The sequence below is a fragment of the Euprymna scolopes genome, chromosome 14 (genome assembly GCF_053919585.1).
Source record: "Euprymna scolopes isolate OS-2025 chromosome 14, ASM5391958v1, whole genome shotgun sequence".
Lineage (NCBI taxonomy): Eukaryota > Metazoa > Mollusca > Cephalopoda > Sepiida > Sepiolidae > Euprymna > Euprymna scolopes.
The window spans coordinates 95,735,618-95,749,465 of NC_136495.1; the positions used below are offsets into that span (position 1 = coordinate 95,735,618).

Consider the following 13,848-nt stretch of genomic DNA (forward strand, 5'->3'; position numbering starts at 1 on the left):
AGAGAGTAATAGCGACAGCTAAGACAGATTACACTGAAACCACCAGGAAACGCATCAAAGCACAGAAATAAGGAACCCGTGATTTCTGGAAAATCTACAACAGTGTAGTAAATAATTGGCAGTCAACGATTCCTCCACTATCAAACAATGAGGTTTCTTGCACGGCAACCGACAAGGCTAATCTGCTTGCCAATCGGTTGTACATTGGACCCGGCATACCACTCGCTCCCCGACTTTCCTTTGTGAACAGACGCCATACTAGATGATTTGAAAATCAACCCTTCTCAGGTATATGATATCATAAAAAACCTAGACACCTCAAAAGCATGTAGACCAGATCTCATCCCGGCTGTGCTATTAAAAAAATGCTCTGCTGAGGTTGCTCCAGTTCTCTCCAAACTTTACAATAAATGCCTTAGCGAATCTTGCTTTCCTGACTGCTGGAAAACCGCTTCTGTGATACCAGTCTTCAAGAATTCTGGAGAAAGAACTGACCCACTAAATTATCGCCCCATTAGCCTTCTCCCACTTTTCGCTAAAATATTTGAGTCCTTAGTTAATCAAGCCCTAGTCCAACACCTAACAGCTCCTAAACTCCTGACCGACAAACAATATGGATTTAGGCAATCCCGTTCAACAACAGATATCTTAACTGTAGTCTCTGAATGTATATACCATTCACTGGAAAAAAACAGGGGTGGGTAGAGCGGTAGCCTTTGATATATCTAAGGCTTTTGACAGGGTATGACACGATGGTCTTCTAAGGAAAATTAGATCATATGGTATCACTGGAAGAATACATAATGTAATTAAATCCTTCTTAAGTAAGAGAAAAATCAAAGTTGTCCTCGACGGTCGTACATCTAAACAATATGATATAAATGTGGGAGTACCTCAGGGGTCTATCATTGGACCTCTATTGTTCCTAATATTTATTAATGACCTCCCCGACAAAACTGCCTCTGAGATTGGTATATATGCTGATGACACCACACTCTATAACAGGCATGACAGGAAAACAAATGAACACATATCTAAGGAAATGACAGAAACACTAGAAAATGACCTCCAATCTGTAGTGGAATGGGGACAAAAATGGATGGTCACATTCAATGCTGCCAAGACAAAGCTTGTTTCCTTCAATAACTACAAGAAACCTTCTCTACCACCAATAGCAATGGCCAAAAATACATTGCCTGAAAGTATTTATTTTAAGCTCCTCGGCCTAACGTTTACAGGGAATATAAACTGGAATAGATACATTGAGAGCATTTTCAAGGCTGCTGCAAAGAAGGTAGGTCTCTCTACCGTGCTAAAAAACTACTTACGCCTGAAAGTATCCTGTACCTCTATAAGGCCACCATTCGCCCATGTATTGAGTACTGTTGTCACATTTTGGCTGGTGCATCTGCTGCTTGTCTCTCACTCCTGGACAGGGTTCAAAAAAGAGTCGTCCTGAACTGTCATCTAGGCTTCAGCCTCTGTCCCATCGACGAGATATTGCATCCCTCTGGCTGTTCTACAAATACTTTAATGGTGAATGCTCTGACGAACTGTAAACACTTGTACCTCCTCGACGTGACTACCCCCGACAAACCCGACAAGCAAGTCCAACCACTTTACAGTAGAGATCCCTAGGTGTGAGAAAGCCTTTTACTCCAATAGTTTCTTCCCCAGAACTGGAAGTCTTTGAAACTCCCTTCCGGGATTCTGCTTTCCCAACTGTACTGATATGCAGAAGTTTAAGTGTAATGTGAACAAACATAATGCCCCCGCAAATTATGTCCCCGGTAGTAGCCTCCTACTTCAAAATGGCACTGTGCCTTGTTTGGGGTGAAAATTGAAAAAAAAAAAAACATACCATTGTTGTTGATTAATTTTCTATTAGACTGAACTAGGATTAACAAAGAAATGAAAAAAAACATTTAATATTATAGAATATTAGCGCCATTTATAATTAAAAAATAATTCGATTTTCATAAATAAATGATTTTAAGTAAGTTAATTTTACGATTATCGAAAATAATCTTATTGATAACTAGCAGGGAAATCTGAGTTGCCCGGAATGTAATGATTAATAAATGTTTCAAACTTCCTTATTTTTATTGCCCTCAAAATTGGAGAAATCGCCCATTTTTCAATCAAATCGATTGATTGTCTGCTCTAGTTGGGGACCCATCGCAGTGCACCGGGATGTAAGCTTCACATGCCTCCCTGCAGTGACTTAGTCCACAGTACATTATAGTCTACATTGCAATGTAGTGAACCTACTGTTGATTTTATAAAGTCATTTTGATATATTATGCCTTGAATTAAAGTTTAAAATGCAAAGGTCAAGTATCATGCTTCACTTGTGCTTTAAGCAAAACATTCATTTCAAACGTGCCACTGCCATATCAAATAACCTACTGTTGATTTTATATGCCTAGCCTTACTGCTTGTGCGGTGATAATGGCTTGAATTAAAGTTTCAGATGAAAAAGTCAAGTATTATGATGCAATTGTGCTTTAAAAAGAAACATTCATTTCGAATGCCCCCCCAGTAATATCAAAGAACCAACTGTTGATTTTATGTCGGATCTTTTGGCTTGTTTGGTAATTAAAACTTCTCAAATGTGCTTGTGATGTTAGACTGTGTAAGGTGTTAACTTTGGTTAAAATCGCTTGTTGCTTCTTTCATCGAATTATTTTGATTATCGAAGACATTTCGATACAAAACCTACTTAAGAACACTGCCAGGCATATAAAGTACTTTCTTGTGAAATTTCATAAAATAGGTCCAGCTATTTCGAGTCCATAAAGAACGAACTCACACACAAACACACACACATACACACATACACACACACACACACATATACAGGCAAAGTTCCTTTTAGTAAAGATATTGTCAACATCAATCTTTTTTTATTATCAGCAGTATTCCAGCTGATTATTACATAGTTGTTTTCAAGTCAAATGCAAACAAATTCTTGGTGAACCGTCCTCTTAAATAATCAAATTCTACCCAATTTCCATCATTACCCATCATTACGGTGTTGTCTCAGCGACCTCTTGACACTCATTATCCCTTATCCTTGAGTGGCCTTCAAGCCTTGATAAGCGGTGACTCCCATGTAAAAAAAAAGAAAATAAATTTGCTGATACGGTATCAGACAACTGTTATAGCTATCAATTTTGCCAGTATAAAATACAAGTGTTTACGATATTTGATATTCACACAATGAGTAACATAAACATATTCTGTTTATTTTTTTTTTTTTAATGTTAGAATTTATGAAGTGCATGCATGAAGTTCTTTGTTTTGTTTTTATGAATTTTGGAATATATATCCTAGGCAACATGGTCATATTATTTTACTTTTTAATCTTCATGAGCTATTTTTATTTATCTCAGCCTACTTTATAATAGCTCGCTTTGATCTTAATAATTAACCATTAAGCTGTTAATAACTACAGTAGTTGAAGTATTTAAATGACTGTTTTTCAACCTTATATTTACTATATTCACCCAAACTCGTACTTACTCCAAGATTTTTAAATGAACTAGCCTGTGTGGCCGGCACTGCCCGGCACTGCCCGGGTGTTTGAAGGTGAGCGTTGAGCAAAAAATAAAAATAAAGTGGTAGTAGGCATGCAGGCTCGGACCCGTAATGCGAAGGCGGAAATGAAAATGAAAGAAAGTCTGACGTCTTACCTCTACTCCATGATGCGACCAGAAGTTCGGAACGTTAAAATTAGTCAAAGTCAATTCAACCGATACGATGACTTGCAAAAATGGCTCGCAAAAAATTGACCCCTCGTTGTAGAAAAGTGGTCAGTTGAGGGTGAAGGAATTAATGTGTTTAGCCAATTTTTCGATATTTGTCGCCTCTATCGAAAGTTTTAGGCATACATACATACATACATACATACATACATACATACATTTAAACAGACAGGTGATATTTATATTATAGATCATATACAAAATATTTAATAGCGAAAATAATTGTCGAACATCAAATGTTGCGTTATATAAAGTAATACATTTGTAAAAGGATGGGTGCATGCGTGTGGGCGTCAATGATATGCGTTTGATAAAATATTAACCTATTGAACATACCATTATTAGGACTATAACAGCAGCATATTCTTTTCCTTGTTTGGATTCTCATGTATTCTCATGTATATATCCTATCTGATATTATATCATGTTTTTATGTAGAGTGATGTGATCCTAGGTTGATTAATTGTGTCTAACTGTGTCAGATATATACTTGAGAGTAAAAACAATGACAAGAATATGTTGTTGTCATAGCCTTAATCATTATGAATTATGAGATATATATGCTAGACAATAAGATGAGTAACGTTGGAATAGGAGGCACTTAAATCAAAGAAAAGAAAATAATAAAATATCAAATTAATTTATTGCTATTATCCTGGTACTCTACGTGTACAAACACACGCACGCGCACACACACACACACACACACACACACACACACACATATATATATATATATATATATATATATTCACACATACACAAATTAAATGAAATAATGAAATGCCGTAAGATTACAAATTGTATAATACTGTAAACGTAAAGTCCAAATGAATATTAGTATCAATATTTATAAGACGATCACAGTTAGATAAGGAAAGTTCAATATGCGAGCTAGAGCAATAATATAAATGGAAATTCTGAGTTAACTTATGTAGAATTACAATTAAATTTATTGTTTGACAAAAGAGTACAGATAATTATTAAAGTCTTTTGTTAAAGAAAAAACTTTAATAATTATCTGTACTTTACGTGTATATATATATATATATATATATATATATATCTGTACTTTACGTGTATATATGTATATGTATATATATATATATATATATATATATATATATATATATATACACACACACACACACGCATATAGATTCAGCACCACTGATAAGTCATATACGACGAAACACGTGTCAGTGGATAATTTTTTACAAGGTAGTCACCATTTATCTAGGCCCGGAAGCCACTCAGGGATAAGGGTTATTGTGTGTACAGTACGTTAGTGTTGGAGATTTGATAAAGTGTCTTACTTAAGGAGGTGGTTCATCAGGAATTTGTTTACATTGGACTTGAAGACATCCAGGTTGTAGTCAGGTGGGAAACAGGCAACCGGAACAGAGTTCCACAGGTGTGCACTTCTAAGAAAGAAGCTTTGTTTATGGAATCTACGTTTTGATTTTGGCACAAATAAAGAGTGGGGGAAATTTTTGACAGTGGTTTCAGCTAGGCGGGTGTTTATCGTGAAAGATTGGCGAGGGGGGACCAGAGATTGGAGTTCAGACGAGCACCTGCCATGGTAGTAACGATAAAACAAAGACAGGCTCACAACGTCTCTCCTGTGGGAAGAGAAAAGGGCATCACCCACTAGACCACGAAGCCTATTTTGTACTCTGTCAAGGCAGGATAGGCTGTTTTTAGTAGCTCCTGCCCAGATGTGGCAGCAGGATTCCATCCTTGGACGTACTTGACTTTTATACAGATAGGGAATTGCATCAGGGGTGAGATATCTTCTGGAGCAGTAGAAGGATCCTACCATTTTTCCAGCGACCTTGGCAACTGACTTGATGTACTTATTCCATTTCAGGTCAGGAGTAAAGGTCAAGCCCAGAAACATGGAGCTTCCCCTAGATGAGAGCCACCCATTTCAATTGATGCCAGATGGGGATCAGAGCGTTGATCATGTAAAGATAGGAGCTTGGTTTTAGATGCATTGAAAGTAACCAGCCACCTCTTCCCCCACTGTACCACGCGCTCAAGATCAGAGGAGAGAGAAGCTGAGAGAACTTTGTCATTTATGGCCTTTGATGTGTTGCCATAGATGGTCGTGTCATCTCTATAGATGTCAACGAATGATTTAAGTATGTGTTTTGGGAGATCATTGGCGTATATCAGGAAGAGACTTGGGCCCAGTATGGACCTCTGAGGGACTCCAGCATTAATATTGATGGCCTCTGATTTCTGACCATCAACCACTACTCTTATGAGCCTATCAGAGAGAAATGATTTAATGATCGAGAAAACATTTCCAGTTATACCGTAGCTGGAAATCTTGTGAAGTAGGCCCTTATGCCATACCTTATCGAAGGCCTTTGATATGTCAAAAGCAATTGCCCTAGAGAGGAAGCCTTTGTCAAGAGATTCGCTAATCCTATGAGATATAACAGTTAAAACATCTGCTGTAGATCTGACAGAACGGAAACCATATTGCATGTCACTAAGAAGGTTATTTCTGCTGAGGTGGTTGACTACTTCTCTATTTAATATGGATTCCAGCAGCTTACTCATGACACACAGGAGACTTATTGGTCTGTACTGAGAGGGAGATGACTCCTCACCTGAATTCTGAAATACAGGGCATACTGATGAGGTTTTCCAGGGTGTTGGAAAGCACTTCTCTTTAAGGCAACACTTAAAGAGTTTTGTAAGTATGGGGGCAAGTTCTGGTTGAAGCTTTTTCAGCACAATGATTGGAATGCCGTCAGGGCCAGTTGCTTTACTGGAATCAAGGTTCTTGATTAGCTCGGCGACATCACGCACAGATATTTGTATGTTGCAGAGCGTGTTGTCCGTTATAGGAGGAAATACGGGGAGTTGATGGCCTTCGTCGCATAGGGTAGAATTAGCTGCAAAGTCCTCGCTAGATTCAGCCACTATGATGAGCCGTAGATGACGAAACGTGTGTCAGTGGATAATTATTTTTAAAAATAATACACACACACACACACACACACACACATATATATATATGTGTGTGTGTTATTTTATTTTTAATTTTATATATATATATATATATATATTACCACACACAAATTCAATGAAATACTGAAATGCCGTAAGATTACAGATTGTATGATACTGTAATTGCGAGCTGTTTCAGCAGCTTTTCAACCTAGCTTGAATTGAAATAAGAAAATTGAGCGAATTTGCTTTTTTCCATCTTGTATTCAACATTCTGAAAAGAAGACATAATTGTTTTAAAACAATTATGATTTAAACGATTAGATTGAGCGAAAAACGCTCTTTAAAATGATATGTAAAGTAAAGGTATTATAAGGAAAACTTATTTGAAAATACATCATTTGAAATCAAAATTAAAAATTCTGCAAGAACTTTCTTGTCAACCTAATAAGATATATCAGTTCCAATAATTCAAACAACAAAATTTAACGTACGATTTAGAATATTTTACTTTGTATTCGTCTTTAGATGAGTTCAACAATTCCCTGTTGTTGTGTTTGACTTGTTGGCATTGATATAAATGATGTGTTCATTTTATATCGTTCAACCTATTTCATAACAGACCTGTTTTATCGAGTTAAATACATAAAATCTAATACAAATATAAAAAGTTCCTTAATTATTATAAGATCACCAAAAAATTCCTTCATTTTTCGCATGTTTCACTTTTTATTTATATCCATTAATCTACTTTGTAACTGGAACTCTCAACTTAATAAACATTAGCAGGGAGACTCGACGTTACCCAGGATTGAATCAGGATCAACGAATGTTTCACACTTCCAATACTTTTATTTTCATGGAAATCGGTAAAATCGTCCATTTTTCAATTAAATAGATTGATTGCTTGCTCTAGTTGGCGACTCACCGCGATGAACCGGAAAGAATCTTCACATGCTTCCCTGCAGGGACTTAGTCTTCAATAAATGTTGGTCTACATTGCACTGTAGAGCACCTACTGTTGATTTTATAAATTATTTTTATATAATGGCTTTAATTAAAATTTAAAATGCAAAAGTAAGGTACGATGGTTCAATTGTGATAGAAACAGAAACATTCATTTCTAATGCGCCCCTGTCTTATCAAAGAACATACTTTTGATTTTATAGGCTGGACCTTTCTGGTTATGCAGTAATAAAACTTCTCAAATGCACTTGTGATGTTAGGCTGTATAAGAGTGTTAGTCAAAATCGGACTGTTCCCTCTTTGATGAGATTTCTTCGATTTTCGCTTTTTAATATTTATCTGTGGCATTCCAATACTAAACCTACTTAAGAACACTCCGAGACACATAAAGTACGTTTGTGTGAATTTTTTTAATCGGGCTAGTCGTTTTGGAGTCCATAGGGGACGAACTTATGCACACACACATACAAAGTGCCTTTTATATATATAAGTAGATATGTTAATTGTGTACCTGCTGAACTTTCGTTCTTTAGATTTTGCAGTCTTTATGTATTGCCAGGCCTTTATGTTTTTTTTATTATTATTAGATTCTGATAGATCTTATGGCTATAGATTTTTAATGCTTTGAATATGTTAGCATATATGTACAATAGCTATTATATAATTCAAGTGATATTTGTGAACTATGAATGTAGGCGAACTTGCCTTTTGTTATTTATATATAGATAAACAATTAGTTTATTTTAAATGAAATTTATACTAATGTCTCTCCACTAGTTCGATTCGTAATTTCAATTAATTCCAGATCATCATCATTGAAGCAAATAATCTAATCAAGGTGTTCTTGGTGTTTGATCAGCTGTTCCTTTGTGGTGGATCAAGTGGAATTCTATCGGATACCCTGCAAACATCTGTCAATGCCATCTGGGCCCTGGAGGTAAAGTACCTCTGCGTATTGATGATACTCATTGGGAATGGCCTTGGCGGCAAGGGATAAGAAATCAATACATTTCCCTGGAAGTAAAATTGGGAGCGAAGGTGAAGGTATGCGAGGCATTTACAAATAATAGAATTAAAACTGTTCTAGTTTTATGGTGGTTTCGAAATTCGACATTTTGGGATGGGGGAGATATCGTCTGCAAATAATAAAGTTATATTTCATAAAAGGAAATTATAGGTTGATTAATGCAATTACAACTTACAGAAGTTAGTCATAAATATATTAAATAAATGTGAAAATGTGACCCTTTATATCATCTACTGAGATCAGTTTGCATGATTTAGAAATATGTGAATTTGCAAAGCTAGCTTAATATTTTAAAAAGAATTAATTCAAAATTAGTCCCTTTCTGTTCAATATATGTGTGTGTGTGTGTGTGTGTGTGTGTGTGTGTGTGTGTGTGTGTGTGTGTGTGTGTGTGTGTGTGTGTGTGTGTGCTACAAATGATCAGAAAAGCATCCAACACAAAGGAGATCATCCTCTGATTGCCTATGTTGGATTCTCTTCAGCATCTGTTTATATCCGTCTTCTCGGAAATGGTGCCCCGTACAATGTGCGGAATACTGTGTTGTTTACAATTATCAACATTATTTTATCATTTTTATTTTTGTTTTGTTTTTCTAACTTCATTTGTGCTATTTTTTTAATTTTATTTTACTTTTTGCTTGCTTAGAATTTTGCCGATATATGATTGAATTTATTTATTGTTTTATTAGTTTTCTTAATCGATAAATTTAGTTGGCTTTGTTTCCGGCAGCCTCTTAAAGTAGTTTCGAAAAAAAATAGAAAATTAAATTTCCAAATAATTGAATACAAGCTTTAAAATATATAAATAAATAAATTACAAATGGAAATATGGAAGATCTAAAAACTCGCTATTTCTTCCACTGTTTCGCGGGTTTTATTCTGAACAGAAAAAGCTAAAATCAACACATTATGTATCACTTTCAGCTTTTATTTACTCTTGATAAAGCATGCGAAACATTAATTCATAGCATCGGATTTATTTTATCCTTTTATAATGTGTGTGTGTGTGTGTGTGTGTGTGTGTGTGTGTGTGTGTGTGTGTGTGTGTGTGTGTGTGTGTGTGTGTGTGTGTGTGTGTGTGTGTGTGTGTGTGCGTGCGTGTGTGTGTGTGTTATTCTTTCTTTTCCTCTCTATCTACGAGTTGAATTTAGTGATAGTCTTCTTTATTTATAATGCACTATACTTATCATTTTATTCTGATCTTTTATTACCCTTGATGAGATAATTACACTTCGACGCTTATTAGAACAATTAAAATGGATTTTTCGAACATAAATCAATCCAAAAGGCAAAAATTGTTTTAACATTTATTTTGCATGACTTAAATATATAAAAAATAAGTTTGAGAGAAACGAAGGTTGATTAAGTCAGCTTTAGTATAATAATAGATTGTTTACAATGTTGGAAAACGTGAGTTTCAAGTGATTGTTTGAAAAAAAAATAATCTTAACGAAATCATTTAATGATTCTAATTCATTTTTGTGTTTGAAATATGCTTTGTCTTTTATTAGTTTAGTCATTTTTTTCAATCTGCATAGTCACAACAATGTTTATTTCTAATATTAGAGTTTATAATACACTCATTGATTTGTCAATAGATGTCTGCTTTTCCTCTTAAGGGCAGCATAGATTGGTCAACTGCTAAACCAACTCCTGTTTCATTAGAGGTCACATGAGTCTCTTTCTCTCTCTCTCTCTCTATATATATATATACATATGCATATATATATATAGAGAGACTCATATATATATATATATATATATATATATATATATATATATGTATATATATATATATATATATATATATATATATATACGGCGACACGTTGCCTCAAGAAAAATTGCATTTTGTATTATTTATTTACTTTCATTATTTTTTGCAATTTTTTTTTTATCAATAAACGTTGTTTTTCCCCCCAAGAAAAGATTAATTTTTTACCATAAATTGTTAGGTGAAAGTCTTTTTAGTTGTTGTTGTTGTTGTTGTTGTTTTGTTTTTTTTTCAGGAGAACTTGCATTTTTTTAAAGAAAGTTGACAGTAAACGTTTCTTTTTGAGAACAGAATTGTTATTATAAAACGAAAAGATGAATGATTTATATGAAACTGTAAATAGTTAGGTGAAAGTAGAAAAAAGTTTGAATTTTTTTTTTCAAGAGAATGTACAAATTATTTTTTGTCAACAGATGTTAAGAAAATAAACAGAAAAAATACTCCCATCATTAATTAATTATGCAAAAAAAAAATAAAATGTTGATTTAGTTTTTCAACATTTGAACAACGCTCGGCTGAATCCGGTGATTGCCGACCGAACCCTAACCATAATTGGAATCCGGGGGGCGTTCAAATTCTGCATGAGTATCATTCGTTTTAATTTGTCTTTTGTTCAATTTTTGAGTGGGCTATCAGCGATTGCAAACTAACAAATTTAACCAAAATGCAAAAAATTCAACAATTAAATAATTTTAATAAGTGCTCAGCTTCTAATACAAATCCTAGTAAATCAATCCCTCTTATTGGAAACACTCAAGGGAAGGACGAAACCAAATTATTGCCAATATGTTTGGGAGAGGTTCTATTTTTTTTTCAATATTTTAAGCAGATTTGACAGTCAGCTATCAGATTTTTATTGGTCTCTCGGTTTCTAATATAACGTAAGTAGATCTAGATGTTTATAATTTACTATAAAACTTGCCGAGTATGCGCTGTTTTACGGTTGTTGTAAAAATGGAACGGAAACTTAAATTTCGCTCTGTTTTAATCTTTTTTTTATTTTGCCCCCCCCCAACGAATATAATCAAAAGAATAACATTCAACAATTGTACTTTATATATATGAAATACGAAATATTTAAAAAAAAAAAAAAAAAAGGAAAAAGGAAATTATTAACGAAAGTGAAATAATTCCATTTTTAAATGAAAACAGTCAGTTTGGTATATCTTTTTGTTATTTTTTACATAAGTTCAACTTACCGTTCACATTGGAAATGTCGACATTTATAGGTTGTCGGGTACGTTTACAACAAATAAACACTCCAATCTACCCATGTTAAGAACGGCTCTCGGAATAGACACCCCCAACCTCCCCATGTTAAGAACTGATTTCGGAATAGACACCCCTAACCTTGTTAGCATACCCGAAACCCTATAAACGTTGACATGGCGAATGTGAATGATGAGTTGGACGTAATGTAAAAATGTACCGAATTTAAAAGGGGACGAAATTTAAATTTCCGTTCCATTTTTACATCAACCGTAACGCAGAACATTCTCTGCAAATTTTTACCTAACTTAGTGTATTAATGTTATTTTTAAGTAGGAATAAAATTTAGGTTTAGATATAAATTCCTAAACTCATTTCACACTAAATAATTTAAGTGACTGAAATAGGAAGCTTATTGAATCTCTAATTTCCTAAATAGTAAAAAAGATGATCTACAATGGTCGATTTGCTGCGATGAATATTTGAGAGGAAAGCGACCACATGCGGTTAATTTAAATTAAATTTCAATCACATGATTATCAATAGTCACGTGATTAAATCCATTTAAAATTTACCCATATTGTAAACAGATTCTGTTTACATTAAGCTAGACCACGGCCTGTCGTGGTGAGACCAAAAGTTCCTTTTAGTGATGTCACGTGACGGCAGGCGGTGATAAATATATGTCCCCAAATAAAAAATGGTCACATCGTTACAAAGAAACCACCTATTTATCAAAGAAAATTTAGTATAATGTTATAATTAAAAAGAGATATATAAAAAAACGCATGGGTGCAGTAAACATATTTTTTTAATTACTTTCTCGTTGCAAAATCCTTGTGTTGTCCACGAGGACCTTTCTAAGATTAGAGGGGGACAGCTATGTTGATTTGTTAAATGCTGGTATATTGAGCTAGTACTGTTCAAATGCATCGTTAATCGACGGGACAATGTTGTTTTTGTATGTCCAATATATGCGTTTTTATTTTCGGAGTTACACTCTCTCAAGGGGCATTGAAAACAACATTATTCCGTCGATTAACGATGCATTTGAACAGTACTAGCTCAATATACCAGCATTTAACAAATCAACATAGCTGTCCCCCCTCTAATCTTAGAAAGGTCCTCGTGGGCAACACAAGGAGAAAGTAATTGTTAAAAATTAAAAATACTTGAAGCACTATATATAAAAACCCAGCACCCATCTATAAATAGCATTCATTTTGAAAGTAGCAATAATGTGCTGAAATGTTTAGCATAACCAGCATACGACTGGTTTTACTAACATTGCCTTTTATCATCCTAATTTTTAATCGAGTTTTTTTATCACTCGTAAATGTATATTTTAATCGACTTTTCATTGACTCTTTTTATCATTCGTAACTATATATGTCACTTCTATTTTTAATATTTTATCTCCACCTGATGATGATTCAAGAAAGAATCGAAAGCGCTCGTGTGAACCATGGAACATTTGTAAATACCTTCCATCTTGAAGTTAAAAAATCTTACGAAAGATCGAAAAAATGAAAAAAAGAATCATTAAGCAAGGTATCTCTGTTGTTTTTAATAATGTTTGCCTGAATGAAGGAATGCTGCCTAAATACACTAATATATATATATATATATATATATATATATATATATATATATATATATATATATATATATATATATGTCCCTGTATAGTGAACCTCGACCTCTTTTCAACTATTTCCTCAACACTAAGATATTGGTTGACAGCTTGATGACAGAAGCTCACGAAGGCAGTCACTGGCAGTTAATCAACACCTCTACCACTATCGTGGATAATATTCAAATCATGGCGACATAGTTCTTCGCGGGTAGCTGTTCCGCCTTTTCTGCTTATCTACCTTGATTTACATCGGTCTGGGTACATCTACGACAGAATCCCACGTAATCATCCGCCGGCAGTTAACCTCTTCCTTCTCAACCTCCACAGTTACCCAACATCTTGTACCCAGTTCGATTACATCGCAACAAAGCATTTAGACGGCAGTTCGAAGACAGCCATTACTTCTTTTCCAGTTTCTCTAGTTTGGTTGACATCGACCTGACAATATTTTCGACATCAGCTCACGAAAACAGTTTACTGGCAACAGCCATTTCTTCCATCACGA

The 13,848-nt window shown here is 34.5% G+C and overlaps 1 protein-coding gene across 4 annotated transcripts in view; it reads left to right on the plus strand.

Moving 5' to 3' along the window:
• Nucleotides 1-13,848, plus strand: part of LOC145293172 (uncharacterized) — a 297,731-nt gene that overhangs the window by 163,700 nt on the left and 120,183 nt on the right. The window contains exon 1 of one of the 4 annotated variants that reach the window (XM_080139641.1): nucleotides 8,503-8,741. The exons of the other annotated variants lie outside the window; for them this stretch is intronic. The gene's annotated coding sequence lies outside the window, so the exon portion shown is untranslated. Of the gene's footprint in view, nucleotides 1-8,502; nucleotides 8,742-13,848 lie in introns of those variants that run through there. 4 annotated transcript variants of the gene reach the window in all.